This window comes from Pelobates fuscus, chromosome 8 (assembly GCF_036172605.1).
Source record: "Pelobates fuscus isolate aPelFus1 chromosome 8, aPelFus1.pri, whole genome shotgun sequence".
Classification (NCBI taxonomy): domain Eukaryota; kingdom Metazoa; phylum Chordata; class Amphibia; order Anura; family Pelobatidae; genus Pelobates; species Pelobates fuscus.
In genome coordinates, this window is record NC_086324.1 from 76,647,502 (window position 1) to 76,663,754 (window position 16,253).

The window sequence follows — 16,253 nt, forward strand, 5'->3', positions numbered from 1 at the left end:
ACAAGCTTACTACAAGCTCACTGATACACACACAAGCACACTACAAGCTCACTGATACACACACAAGCACACTACAAGCTCACTGATACACACACAAGCACACTACAAGCTCACTGATACACACAAGCACACTACAAGCTCACTGATACACTCAAGCACACTTCAAGCTAGCTGACACACACACAAGCACACTACAAGCTCACTGATACACACACAAGCACACTACAAGCTCACTGATACAAACACAAGCACACTACAAGCTCACTGATACACACACAAGCACACTACAAGCTAGCTGATACACATAAGCACACTACAAGCTCACTTATACAAACACAAGCACACTACAAGCTCACTGATACACACACAAGCACACTACAAGCTCACTGATACAAACACAGGCACACTTCAAGCTAGCTGATACACACACAATCACACTACAAGCTCACTGATACAAACACAAGCACACTACAAGCTCACTGATACACACACAAGCACACTACAAGCTAGCTGATACACATAAGCACACTACAAGCTCACTTATACAAACACAAGCACACTACAAGCTCACTGATACACACACAAGCACACTACAAGCTCACTGATACAAACACAGGCACACTTCAAGCTAGCTGATACACACACAATCACACTACAAGCTCACTGATACACACACAAGCACACTACAAGCTCACTGATACAAACACAAGCACACTACAAGCTCACTGATACACACAAGCACACTACAAGCTCACTAATACAAACACAAGCACACTACAAGCTAGCTGATACACACAAGCACACTACAAGCTCACTGATACACACAAGCACACTACAAGCTCACTGATACACACACAAGCACACTACAAGCTAGCTGATACACACAAGCACACTACAAGCTCACTGATACAAACACAAGCACACTACAAGCTCACTGATACACACAAGCACACTACAAGCTCACTGACACACACAAGCACACTACAAGCTCACTGATACACACAAGCACACTTCAAGCTAGCTGACACACACACAAGCACACTACAAGCTCACTGATACACACACAAGCACACTACAAGCTCACTGATACAAACACAAGCACACTACAAGCTCACTGATACACACAAGCACACTTCAAGCTAGCTGCCACACACACAAGCACACTACAAGCTCACTGATACACACACAAGCACACTACAAGCTTACTGATACAAACACAAGCACACTACAAACTCACTGATACACACACAAGCACACTACAAGCTAGCTGATACACACAAGCACACTACAAGCTCACTGATACAAACACAAGCACACTACAAGCTCACTGATACACACAAGCACACTACAAGCTCACTGATACACACAAGCACACTACAAGCTCACTGATACACACAAGCACACTTCAAGCTAGCTGACACACACACAAGCACACTACAAGCTCACTGATACACACACAAGCACACTACAAGCTCACTGATACAAACACAAGCACACTACAAGCTCACTGATACACACAAGCACACTTCAAGCTAGCTGATACACACACAAGCACACTACAAGCTCACTGATACAAACACAAGCACACTACAAGCTCACTGATACACACACAAGCACACTACAAGCTAGCTGATACACACAAGCACACTACAAGCTCACTGATACAAACACAAGCACACTACAAGCTCACTGATACACACACAAGCACACTTCAAGCTCACTGATACAAACACAAGCACACTACAAGCTCACTGATACAAACACAAGCACACTACAAGCTCACTGATACACACACAAGCACACTACAAGCTCACTGATACAAACAAGCACACTACAAGCTCATTGATACAAACAAGCACACTACAAGCTCACTGATACACACAAGCACACTATATGCTCACTGATACACACACAAGCACACTACAAGCTCACTGATACAAACACAAGCTCACTGATACAAGCACACTACAAGCTCACTGATACACACACAAGCACACTACAAGCTCACTGATACAAACACAAGCTCACTGATACAAGCACACTACAAGCTCACTGATACACACACAAGCACACTACAAGCTCACTGATACAAACACAAGCACACTACAAGCTCACTGATGCACACACAAGCACACTTCAAGCTAGCTGATACAAACACAAGTACACTACAAGTTCACTGATACACACACAAGCACACTTCAAGCTAGCTGATACACATGCAAGCACACTACAAGCTCACTGATACAAACACAAGCACACTACAAGCTCACTGATACACACACAAGCACACTTCAAGCTCACTGATACACACACACTCTCTCTCTCTCTCTCTCTCTCTCTCTCTCTCTCTCTCTCTCTCTCTCTCTAACTCTTTCAGTATCAATCATACAATTACCTGTCACTGGCAGTGTGGATTCAGTTTAGTGTGAGGTTCCTTCATGAGGTGCTTCCTCTTCCTGTGTGAAAGTTCACCAGGCTGAGGCTGGGAGCGGAGCTCCAGTGCTGGGGATGGATCCTACCAGACTGGCCGTGCAGAGAGACTGGCAATGTGTGGGAGGCTCTCACTTCTCCCTGCTGCAGATAGCTGCTACCTCTGTCTGTGTACCAGCCTCTAGCAGCCACCTCGGTAATTATCTGCCCCAGCCTCCAAACTAAAACTCAGAGGATCGAAAAATACATTTCAGGTGCTGCACTGCCGGCCCCAAGTCTACCGGCCCACCGGGAATTTCCCCGGTATCCCGGTGTGCCAGTCCGGCCCTGCAGCCAGTAGAGCAGCCACATTGGGACCAAAGGTCTTCCTTACTTATTAATACAGTTTTCCTGAACATTAAAATAGTTAGGATTATACCATAACTTTAGAAATACATTTGTATTTCAAATATTAGTGTGCCCCTTTAAATGGACACGCCACTGCCCAAATACAAAATAAATGACTGTTTAGTATATATACCTCAAATGAAACCTTACATGCATTTGATTATGCATTATTTCATTGGTGTTTTATCTAAAAACAGCTGACAAACCTTGAAGTTCTCTTGTCTGCCTTTGAAAACCCTCCTCTTTTAACCCTGCCCAGACGTTCTGTGACTGTCCAATCACAGACTTCCAAATGTAGCTCAATGATAAGTCTTTGCAAGACAGGTGAACGGGTCAATTGCTGCCTCTTGAGTTTAGCTCCACTGAGCTAACCAAACCAGGAAGTCATAGGACATGTCTGCTTGACAGCTGGGGTTGGGGAGGGAGAGGTTATAACCAGGTCAATTTAAAAAGTAGGACATACTGCTTACATAATGCTATTTATTAAGATGAAGTGTTTTAGGGTCTGATTGTCTCTTTAATATTAACAGAGTTTATCAAATTTACCACAAATATAAAACAAAGTAAGACTACATTAATCAAACTTTTTCAAAACGGACATGTCCCATCTCTACCACTTCCACCAAAGAGCTTAGGAGGTTCAGCTTGTACAGGGCCAGCTCATAACAGAGTTATACCCTGCTAGGCTTACTGCAAATAGGGAGCCTCTGGCTCTCTGTTGTAAGTAGTGGCCGGTGGATCCCAGGTAAGAAGTCAAACTATTCTAAAGTGGATGGACTAATTACAAATGGGAGGGGAGCGGGGGGGGCACAAGGACACTCCTGACACCATAACAACCACAACAACCACAACACACATTAGTGGTTATGGTGCTTGGAATGCGTTTTTAGCAGAAATCACAGAACCCAAGTTTGACTTACACAGGTATACATTGCATCCAAACAGAGCATTCTCTATCGAAAGCCAGCAGCTGTTTGGATCCAATGTACACACAGACCTTATACATCTGGGGTTACATTAGATGGAGTACTAAGCTACTCTATACTTATTCTACGTTTGCACATGAGGTTTGTGAACATTACATCAGTACTTTACTTTAAATTAATTGTGCACGACTCGTTCATGGTTCTTTATGTATTTGCAGTGTATTTGAATGGTACATTGGTGTTGGTTATAATCAGCACAATTTGCACAGTTAAAGGGAAACTCCAGTGCCAGGAAAACAATCAGTTTTCCTGGCACTGGAGGGTCCCTCTCCCTCCCACCCCCCAATACCCTGTTACTGAAGGGGTGAAAACCCCTTCAGTCACTTACCTCAGGCAGCGACATGTCCCACGTCGCTGCCTGCTCCTCCCCCGCCGCTCCACCTTCTTCCTCCGTCGGCCCACCGGCCGAGGAGTCCCAATGCTTCCCTATGGGGAATAGAGCGATGCTGGAGGTCCTCACACAGCGTGAGGACGTCCAGCGACGCTCTAGCACAGATAATCTGTGCTATGATGCAGGAAGTGACCTCTAGTGGCTGTCTAGGAGACAGCCACTAGGGGAGGACTTAACCCTGCAAGGTAATTATTGCAGTTTATAAAAAACTGCAATAATTACACTTGCAGGGTTAAGGGTAGTGGGAGTTGGCACCCAGACCACTCCAATGAGCAGAAGTGATCTGGGTGCCTGGAGTGTCCCTTTAAGTAGAAGTGTGCAATATTTGTAAAAATACTTTTTTTTACACAATATATGTATATCACTGCAACATTGGTTACACATTGGCTGTTTGATTGAAAAAAAATATTGCATTTTATGAACATGATTTTTGTGTTTTTTATATTACTGGTAAAGCACTTTAACCCCTTAAGGACCAAACTTCTGGAATAAAAGGGAATCATGACATGTCACACATGTCATGTGTCCTTAAGGGGTTAAAGGGACACTATAGTAACCAGAACAACTACAGCTTATTGAATTTGTTCTGGTGAGTAGAATCATTACCTTCAGGCTTTTTGCAGTAAACACGGTCTTCTCAGAGAAAATGCAGTGTTTACATTACAGCCTAGTGATAACCTCACTGGCCACTCCTCAGATAGCTTTTAGAGATCCTTCCTGGGCCATGGCTGCCTAAAATGCATCCAAACATTCAGTGTTTCCTCCCTCTGCATGCAGACACTGAACTTTCCTCATAGAGATTCATTGATTCAATTAATCTCTATGAGGAGATGCTGATTGGCCAGGGCTGTGTTTGAATTGTGCTGGCTTTTGCCCATGATCTGCCTCTTTGACAGTCTCAGCCAATCCTATGGGGAAGCACTGTGATTGGATCAGGCTACCACTTCTGCTGATGTCAGCAGGCAGTGGGCAGGTCTAAAGGAAACAGGGACAAAGTATGCAGCTGCAGACTTTAATACAAGTAAGATTTTACTATATTTAGGAAGGCATGAGGGTGGCTAGGTGGTGGTTTTAACCCTATAGGGTCAGGAATACATGTTTGTGTTCCTGACCCTATAGTGCTCCTTTAAAGGGACACTTCAGGCACCAAAACAACTTAATCTAAATGATGTTATTATGGTGCCATGAATGAGGTCCCTAGAGGCACTCTTACCTCAAGTTGGTTAAACCATTCTCAAAAGGTTTAACCCCCAAAGTGGCCTTCAGCTACGCTTTACACACCTTCCCTAGCGGCATCTGACATCTTAGCCAATCCGTGACTCCCCATTCACTAAATTAGTTTGGAAATAAACATATTTTTCTCAAGCCAGGCAGAACCAACCGCCTTGAGAATGGTATAACCCGTTGAAGTAAGAGTGCTTCCAGAGGCCTCCTGGCACATACCAACTTCATTTAGATGAAGTTGTTTTGGTGCCTGGAGTGTCCATTTAAGGCAACTTTTTATCTTGTATTTGTTGCTTTGCATCCAGATGTGTGCAGCACTAGTTTAAAGCTTTCTAGAACATAAGTGGATAACTACAGCATGTGGAGAAGCATGATAGATTGAGAAAGTACTGTAGATGACTATTATTAATTAAGTAAAATAAATCTGTTGCCTTTTAAATGTATCTGGCAGCAAATGCTGCAAGCAGAAAGAGCATGATTTGGAAAAGCAACAATTTCACAATAGTTAGCATTGGGTCAGCTGTGGTTAGGGGGGCGTAATGACCTGGGATGCTGAGTGACGTTGTTCCCGGGTGCAGTAAATGTTTGGCACCAGCAACTGCCGGTCCGGAGAAGTGTTGTTTTATTTTTAACCCCAAAGAAGATTGTTTTAGTAACTTAATCCTGAATTTTTTTAGAATTTTTTCGTAATCAAAAGATTATTTAATTAAATTACTTTACGTGCCAAACAAATCAAGTACAATTGGGGTTAGCCTGGAAAACTGCATAATATGGAACAACAGCCAGTCTTTTGTTGTGGATTCAAGTGAAAAGCTCAGGGCTGGTTATTGAATCAACCATAAATCCTTGAATTCTATAGCCACTAATCATGTTATTTTTGTAAAAAAAAAATTGTATCTTACTGAGGATAGTCTTAACTAAACGCACTTAAGGTTTATGAAATAATTATGTACTCACATTGGGAGTTGTTGCATAAGTATAAGTAGATATTTGAAGGTGTGGCGCTGGAGTTAAGTACATACATAAAGTTATTTGAAAAATATTATAATAGTACATATCACAAATTTCACAGTAGATTTTATTAATTGCAAGAATTTAAGATTTATAGCGTTTTAAAACAGATATGATGGTGTTTCTATTTAAATATTGATTTATTTTCTTTATAATGTTTTTTTAACTTCATGGATTTCTTAATTTATACATATTTAAGGTTTATAAAGTCATGACGTAGTTATATACATGGTGATAGGCCGATTTGTAAAGCAGATAAGCATCATAAGTATTGAATATAGGATCGAGAATTAATACTCTGGCCTTAAATTTGAAATTCACTTTGAATTCTCACTTTAGTGAATAACCCTGCAAAACTTGTTTAGCCGAAGTAGATGACTGGTACCAACGAATGCTCAGGATAGTCACTTCCAAAAAAGCTGGAAAAACATACTTCAACTCAATTAATTTTTATATCTCATCTATTTTGACAAAAGTGTAGGCACTCAATTGTCAGCTAAAATGAACACACTCCTTACTGAAAAACATATTTTTATTGAAGGCCAGTATTATTTTTTCCTTGTTAATAACTTCTTGTCCTGTAACACGTACCACTCTCATTTACCATAACACAATATTATTTTTTTTCATTATTTACTTATTTTATTAGATGAATGTAATACATTTCAGAAAATCTTATCTCTCATTTACCAGTTATGAACATCTTTTCAGCTATAACTATTAAAATGTTCCCCCATTTCTCCCCCCCAATCTCTATTTAGACATTTTTTAACTATTTGAACACAAAGGTGTATGAAGAGTACAGGTTTCTTACATATGTTTGCCAAATGAAAGAGTCCTGTTGCCCCTCATCATTTCCCCCCCACCTATCTGGACTATAATAAAAACAAAAACAAAATAAACCTTTTCTCCTGTGTTGAGTCTCCCTCCTCGAATATCCTCCTCCTCGGGTTATATAGTTACAAAGGCTGAAAAGAGACATGTGTCCATCAAGTTCAGCCTTCCTCACATTTGTTTTTTGCTCTTGATCCAAATGGGTTGCATCCCATCCCATCTTCTAGAATAACAGGCCAATTCATTGCTCCTCATAGAGGACCACTGGGAAACGTTTGTGCATGCATGGCACTCACCACGAAGCACCTACAATTCTTGCATAGAGAATTATTGTATTCAATGATTCTCTATGGCCGACTGTGATGGCACTGTGCATGCATGCATGATGTCACGGTATATTACGATATAAGAGTCAGGAAGTAAATTCCCGGTTCTCAAACCCAGAGGGTATGGAGGCGTGGCTTAACCCCTTAAGGACACATGACATGTGTGACATGTCATGATTCCCTTTTATTCCAGAAGTTTGGTCCTTAAGGGGTTAAAGCAGTGTTTCCAAACTTTCAATTTAGTTTAGTATTGGGATTTGGAAGTAGGACAGGGAGCAGAACTGCAGGCATTATAATAAATTCAATAAGATGAAGTTGTTAACGTGCCTATAGTGTTTAACTATAAAAATAATAGTTTGCATAAAGCTGGAGTACATTATTGAAGAATCTGGCCACTATCAGACATATTTACTAAAATGAGAATACAGAGTCAATTCAAAGTTAATTTCAAATGTAGGGCTAGAGAACTGAAAGCAGTATGAGTATCACTTAGCTGTCTATTTCCTAGATTACATTTTAAAGGCATTCTCCATTGCAAAAGTACAAGAAATAAAAAAATCCACTATTTTGTAGATACACCTCCAGTGAAAACATTCTTGTATTAAATTATGCATTTTTTTTCATTGCGCATAACAATAGCTTGCAAAAGATGCAGATATTTTGCATTCAGCCTTTGCAAGCCCTCCCCTACTGCCCCAGCCCAAATTTTATGTGTCTGTACACTCACAGAGTTCCCAATGCAGCTACTTTGCAAGGCAAGTTCTCTGGGCAATTGCCTCTCCCTTAGATTTAACTCAGCTGCACTAAACAAGCAGGAAGTTCAGGATCAGTTGTCTGATTGACAGCCAGGGGGTTGTAAAAAGGTTAAATCATGAAAGTGCCAGTTTCTATTGACACTTTTGCACTTTTTTGTAAAATAAAAATAAAAAAAGAACACACTTTTCACACATAAATCATATCAGCAAGCTAAAGTGCTTTAGATGTTTGGAGTGTACCTTTAACATATTTCTTTAAGCAGATAATGTTTAACTCATTTTTCAAGAGCAGTAAATACAGTAATTCTAAATTATAATGCATGTTTATTACTTGTTAATGAAATATGTACCAGCCATACATCTCCTAATAGCACCATATAAGCACTTTCTAAAAAAAAAACTTTATTGGCAACTAATAGCTAGATAGTAAGTTGGCTACTTAAAACAAAAACACATTAAAACTCAAATTAAGTTACAGGCATCCTCCGAGAAATATTTTTACAATAGAGATGTATTATACGACAAGATCGGGTCAAAATGGTTTGCAATATAACCCAAACTTGAACCTTTCTTGTCTGCGAGTACTATATTCAGTAAAACCTTTAATACTCCAGAGATCTCCAAAATATACTAGTTGGGGAATATCATGTCCCGAAACACCAGAGACAATAAAATAAAACAAGATGACTGATATGATTTATCTTAATGAATGAATGTATACTTCGTTTCTTCTCCTTTTTTTTTCTCTTTTCTTTTTATTATTATTTCCTATCCCTACCTTTTCCCCGATACAGAATGATAAATGTTATAATATAAGTACTATGTGATGTCGTAATAAGTTTCTGACTAGAAAGACGAGATTAAGAGAAAGGAGGAAAGGGAGGAGAAAATGGATTTATATATTTATTCACTTTTGATTCTATATTTACATTTACCTATGTATATGTATTTTATCTCGATGTTTATACAATTTTAATGTATTTTTATTTTGTCTGTTATTGTACTTGTAATGTATTAAAAAATGCCAATAAAGAGAAATGTGTATAAAAAAAAAAAAAAAAAAAAAAAAAAAACGCTGACACTTACATAAGTAAACATTTTATACTAATGTAACAGATATGTTCCCTACCATAAAAACACTGGCTAACTGAAAATAAATTCTGTATGCTGCTATATGTTCCAGACTGAATCGTAGCAAATTGAAAACTTGACTGTGGTAGAACCACTTCGGGAGAAAAAAAAATTGGTAGGGCTGAAATGGCGATAATATTGCCTGTCAGGGCTACTCAATATCAGGCATTTTTGCAATGCTAATTCTGAGTTGCCAAAATTAGATGAATATATATATCTGGAATAAAAAATAGGAAGTGTTAAAAATTAGTTTTAAAATGATTAATTGTAATCTACCTCAGATTGAGATTGACAAATAGGACAAATTGGAGCCTACTGTCTCTCCTCTCCAGTGATGGTGGATTGGGGGAAGACAGCCCCTTTCTAATACCCTTCTTTAGTTTATTTCTGTTTTATTTCAGTTATTTTTGGCATGAGGTAGTTTGGAAGTCAGATTTTCAGCCGATCACTTGATCGGCCCGAAAATGGAACAGCAGCCAAGTCTTTTAGAAAACTAGTGTGCTGTGCCAGACCCTGGTCTTCTCAGTGAGTGTAAGATACAGGCTGTGGACCATGACAATCTAGTGTGGGAGTGATGGATGTGCTGGGCAATCAGAGAGAGTTCTGCCTGAAATTTCTTCTTGCGGCAGCCGTCGTTCTACAGCAGAGTTATGTACGAAATCCTACGTACGTGGGATCTCTAAGCAGGTTCCTCTAGTCTAGGCAGTCTTCCATATTACTCTTGCAGCAATAATACTTGCAAAGCATCAGGGAAGATGTAGTCCACCACATATGAAGTGTCGAAGGTTGCTTACCTTGTTGTAGCAATGGCTGAGAATCTTGGGAAACATAGTCCTCAACTGTATTACTTTGCCCAAACTGCTCACTCTTCATCTAAACTGTCATCTCTTTATAATTTATCACCTGTGTATGCCTGCCTATCTGTGTGTACCTATATGTGCCTTTATAGGGATCAATCCCATTAAGGTTTTCTCGAGTATTTGCTCTATTTTTATCTTTATACACTGTTTAAATATGCATTATCACTATACGATAATAACTAAGAAAACCTCATTAGGATTGATCTTCATGGCAGACTAAGCACTAAGCACTCACTATATAATTAATAGGTTTATAAAATATAGTATCTAAGTGGTGATCCCATTTCCTTCCTCCTCATTTTCCTATTTGTTAAATTGCTGTCTGATTAGTAGCAGTATGTGCAGCAGAGTGTGTAGTAGGGCATGTGGACAGTGTGGGTAGTAGCATGTGCGTGTAGCAGTGTGGGCAGCAATGTGAGTGGAAGTGTGTCTATCAGTGTCAACAGCAATGTGTCATAGTGTTTGTGTGTCTGTACCTGTTAGTTCTGTGTTGTCTCAATCCTGTCCTTTCTCCTGGCCAGTCTTCTCTCTCTTGCATATAACTGTATTCAGTCTGTGGGAGTACAGATTAGACTGAATATAGTGATCCCAAAGGGCTGGAGCCAGCTTATACAAGGCAGGAGGTAGGAAGGATGCTTTTAAGAGGCATAGTAGGCGCCCCCATCTATGTGCTGGTAGGCAGGTGCCTACTCTGCTTAATGGTCAATCCAGCCCTGAACCTTCATTAGGTCCTATCTAGTGTCACATGGATCTTCATTGCATCCAGGAAGACAGTGCTGCTACAGTGCTAACCAATTAATTATGGGCAGTTTGTAGACAATTGTTACCATGTGATGCATGTGAAGTCCCTAGTCCAGCATTTGGTGACCCACTAAAATAGTCTATGGTCCCAATTTTAAAACTCAATCAAAGGATTAAGAGTCATTGACGTATATCAGTAAATTTATCACACCATCTTTTTATGATGCCTTTTCTGCTTCCCAAATATGCTAGTTAGACACGATCAGGATGATGAGGTTAGGTGCTCAATGGAAAATATTATAAGACTGTGACAGGGTCAGCAAAATAATAAGGTCCAAGGGAGTGTAGGGGAAATACATTATTAACAATAATTTAAAAGACTGCTGAACTGTAAAAAATACATGCAAACTCAACATATAGAGAGGGTTTATGCACTAATGGTTACAGTAACATTTTACATGACAAATACCCTTTAACCTTTAAGCAAACTTTTCTTTTTAAAGTTATATGGTCTTATTACAACTTTAATAATATTAACCAACATATTAAGGCAAAAACAATTCATATCATTATTTATATGTTCTTTTACTTATGCTTGTTTTTAATATGATTCTATTACTGAAAAGTTTTTAATTAAGTACCAATAAGGTTGCATGTCAGTTTAAATAAGTCTGGCCCTTATAAAATGAATTCTGTCAAAAATATTGAAATGAATTAGTATTAGCAAGGCCATATAGAGCTGTTCATTATTATTTGACTGTAATGGGCTGCCCCATCATTCTGACTTTGTTCCCTGGTCTACAGCTCTTGGGGACACCAAGGAACTGTCCCCAAAAAGCATGGCACAAGTGCATCATTAGACGTGCTTGCACTATGCTCAGGGTACTAGGACATTTCTCTTTGTGGTGTCCTCCTTCAGTGGGCTGGCAGAGATAACTGACAGGCAGCCTGGCATGTATTCCTGCCATACTGACCTGCCAATTCTTTGTGCCAACCTGCCTCCTTTCTGGGTTGGGTGTTGCCAGTGATATCATTCACTTTATGGCCCACCCCCTTTTACCCTGCCCATTGGCGTCCTGTTCAACAATGTTGTGGGTATGGCACTAGATACAATGCTTCTCTATGAAAAGCATTGCCTGCGCAGAGTGGTTATTGCCTTTGTAGCATGCTGATTACTGCACATGCACCCTGCATGACCAGGAGACCGCAAATACTGTTGAGTTCCTGGAGGCACAGCCATGCTGTGGCCAAGGGACTCTCTCGCTGCTTGTTTGATTGTTTTTCTAATGCTGGAGAGTTCCTTTAAAGGGCCACATTTCTCAGTTGCAAACAATCTTCACTTAATTTTGCCCTAAGTTGCAATTCCCTTTTCAAGAGATGCAGAAAGGTGGTCTGAGGACAAATAATATAACAATTATCTACCAATCTATAAAACCATTTTTAAGCGCATACTTGTCCTTATGGGATAACTTTATCAGTAAGGTTCTTCACAATTTAAACAATAAAAAAAAAAAAATATCTGGACTCCTTCATTATATTGGGAAACAAAATATGTATATATATATTTTTGGGGGGTATTTTAATAAACACCGCGCATCTTGTGTTTTAATTGGAAGAAGTGATTAATTGAAATATGCCATATTCTGCTCTGGTAACGCATCAGGGATTTAAGGCAAATGATCAGTGAGATGAATGAATGCTCCATTCACATTGTCCATAATGGGTCTGAGTCATTTTATTCCCCATTGCCATACGGACTTGCAATGAAGCATAGAGAACGGCAGCAAATTAGCACTTCTGTCATAACCCAATTTCCATGCTCTACAGAGATACATACCTTCATGGTATAAGACCACGCACGCCTACCCTTCACGGGCATTATGGAACTGATTCGTAGATCTGTGAGACTAAAACAGCTGCAGGGCAGACAACACTTCCAACAAATCAGTCCATACAATCCAGTCAGTAGCAGGGCCGGATTAACATAATGGCTGATGGAGCTGCAGCTCAAGGACCATGCCTGTGGAACAGACCTATTGAGTTAAAAAAATATAAGAGTAATTTTTGTTTACTACTCTTCAAATGCTTTTGCTTAAGTATGGAATGTTAAGAAGGGGAACAAAACTGGTGGGAACTGGCTGACAATTAAATTGCTGACTTTGTGCACTATGCGCATCATTAGACACATTTATGCCAACCTCAGAGTGCTACTTGCACATTATGCCCTTGGTTGGTCATCCTGCATGATTGGCAGGTAGCCTGATGTGCATTCATGCCAGGCTGACCATCTAATTCTTTGGGAAGACACGCCCCCTCTTTGAGCATGTTCTACCCTTTGGGTGGTTCCAGGCCCGTCACTAGCAGGCAGGCAAACCAAGCAATTGCTTGGGGCCCCGAGCTGGCCCGGGGCCCCGAGCAGAGCCGGTGTTTCCTATAAGGCTGCAGCCGCCTGAGCGCTCTATAGAGAGCCTCAGGCGGCTGCAGCACTCCTCTCTCGTCCCCTCTCCTTTCCTGCAGCATGGCCGAGCTCCTCTTCCTCCTGGCTGTCAGTCCGGCCGGCTACCGCGCGGTACAGGAGATTCAGTTTCCTGTTCCCGGCCGGACTGACAGGAAGTGCACACTGAGTGCTCACTTCCTTTCAGTCCAGCCGGGAACAGGAAACTGAATCTCCTGTACCGCGCAGTACCCGGCCGGACTGACAGCCAGGAGTAAGAGGAGCTCGGCCATGCTGCAGGAAAGGGGAGGTAACTGAGAAGAACATAGGTGGGTGGGTGGTTGTAAAAAGAACATAGGGAGGGAGGGAGGGGGGTAGTAAAAAGAACATAAGGAGGGGGTGGAGTAAAAAAACAGGGAGGGGGGGAAGGAGTAAGAAGAACACAGGGAGGGGGGAGGAGTAAGAAGAACACAGGGAGGGGGGTGAGGAGAAGCGGAGATGAGGAGAACACGGGGGGGGGGGGGTGAGAAGAGACTGGTAGGGGAGGGTGGTGGGAGAGGAAAGTCCACCAAGAGGCAGGGCAGAGCTCTAAGGGACAGAAGAGAGCTCTCTGGGACAGGGGGCAGGACAGGGAGCTCTTTCACACTAAGTACACAGCAGTTATAGATAATTTGCACATGTTTGTGAGAACTGAAAACCGTGTATGTATGTATGTGTGTGTGTGTTTTTAGTATGTTGGGATTTAGTTATTGTGCACTTTTTTTTAATTTATATTTGATTTTATGGTACAGTGGTGTTTTTTGAAAATGTTCAATTGTGAAAAATGAAGAGTATGTGTTTTCTGATCGCTATATCCTGTGAGTTTTCCTCCAGCAGCACCTCCACCAGATACATGATGCTTGGGAGGTATGACTGCTTTAATATTTTCTGTCGATAAGATTCTGTAAGTAGGCTCATCATAATTGTCAGCACCAGGCCCAATGGGCTCTTAATACGGCCCTGGTCAGTAGCATTTATATATTGACCATAGAGATATGTATAAGCTCTTATAGGTTTTAAAGTTTTTGTCCCCAATATAAACTTTTTAATTGAATGGTGTTACGAAAGGTACAGAATGTGGATTTTGCTAAAGGAAAATGTAGAAAAGTATTTTGCTTTATTTTATTTTCATTGCAAGACTAAACTTGCCAAATGTACCGTAATCAGTTTAGTACTCAGCAGAGGCGCCAATAGTGAGGATGCTGGGGAAGAAAGAGCCCTGAATGTGGGCCCCCTATAGATCCTGATTTTTTTGCACTGCTCCAGTCCTATCCACGCAGTGGTAGATCTACTGCTGGTGCTGTCTGTGTGCCACACAGAGGTCCCCAAGTTAGGTGGGCCAATCTGGGCTCATGAGGATCTTTTATCAAGGGCCAGGTAGGATGCCTCAGCCTTTTACTAGCGCACCGGACAGGGCCTCTGTTTAAGCTGCAGTTCGGTGCTGGAAAGTGTACAGAGAGCTGAGAGAGAGGAGCCAGTAACTGCTCCAGGAAGGGGACCCCAGGGAAGCCATCCTTCTGTACCCAAGGTATGGAAATACCTGTTGCTAAAAACACACACACACACACACACTGCTGAATACACACACTGCTGAATACACACACACAGACTAATGAATGCATACACAGACTGCTGAATACACACACTGCTGATTGCTAGATACAGACAGGCTACTGAATACACACACAGACTGCTGAATACATACAGAGACTTCTGAATACACACACAGAGATTGCTAAATTTACAGACAGACTGCTGAATACACATAAACAGACTGCTAAAAACACACATACAGGCTCCTGATTACACATACAGACTGCTGAATACACACATACAGACTGCTGAATACACACACAGACTTCTGAATACATACACACAGACTGCTGAATACATACATACAGACTGCTGAATACACACACACAGACTAATGAATGCATACACACACTGCTGAATACACACACAGATTGCTAAATACAGACAGGCTGCTGAATACACTCATACTGCTGAATACATCCATAGACATCTGAATAAACACACAGAGATTGCTAAGTTTACAGACACACTGCTGAATACACACACACAGACTCCTGATTACATATATGGACTGCTGAATACATACATACAGACTGCTGAATACACACACAGACTGCTGAATACATACACACATAATGCTGAATACATACACACTGACTGCTAAATACACACACAGACTGCTGAACAAACACACACACTCAGACTGCTGAATGCACTCACAGACTGCTGAATACATACATACAGACTGAAGTATACATACACACAGACTTCTGAATACATACACACAGGCTGCTGAATACATACACACAGACGGCTGAATACACACACAGACTGCTGAGTACATACACACACAGACTGCTGAAAATACACACACAGACTGCTGAATACACAAACACACACACAAAGACTGCTGAAAACACACACACAGGCAGCTGAAAACATACACATACACTGATGAATACATACTCACAGACTGCGACATACGCACACAAACACAGAGTGCTAAAAACACACACAGGTACCTGCTGTCAGAACTCTTGCTGCCATGCTTCCATGATGCTTACATCACCTTGTCCTGTAGCTCCCATGCGGATTCCATTCTATCTGTGGAGAGGGCAGGCTCCAACGAGTCTTCCTTGCATGTCCTGCAAAAACTACGCACCCTGGTGGC

At 41.0% G+C, this 16,253-nt stretch overlaps 1 protein-coding gene across 2 annotated transcripts in view; it reads left to right on the plus strand.

Annotated features, from left to right (window-relative positions):
• The window catches only part of ADAM23 (ADAM metallopeptidase domain 23), a 221,656-nt gene that overhangs the window by 17,206 nt on the left and 188,197 nt on the right, over window positions 1-16,253 (plus strand). The gene's annotated exons all lie outside the window — the stretch shown is intronic.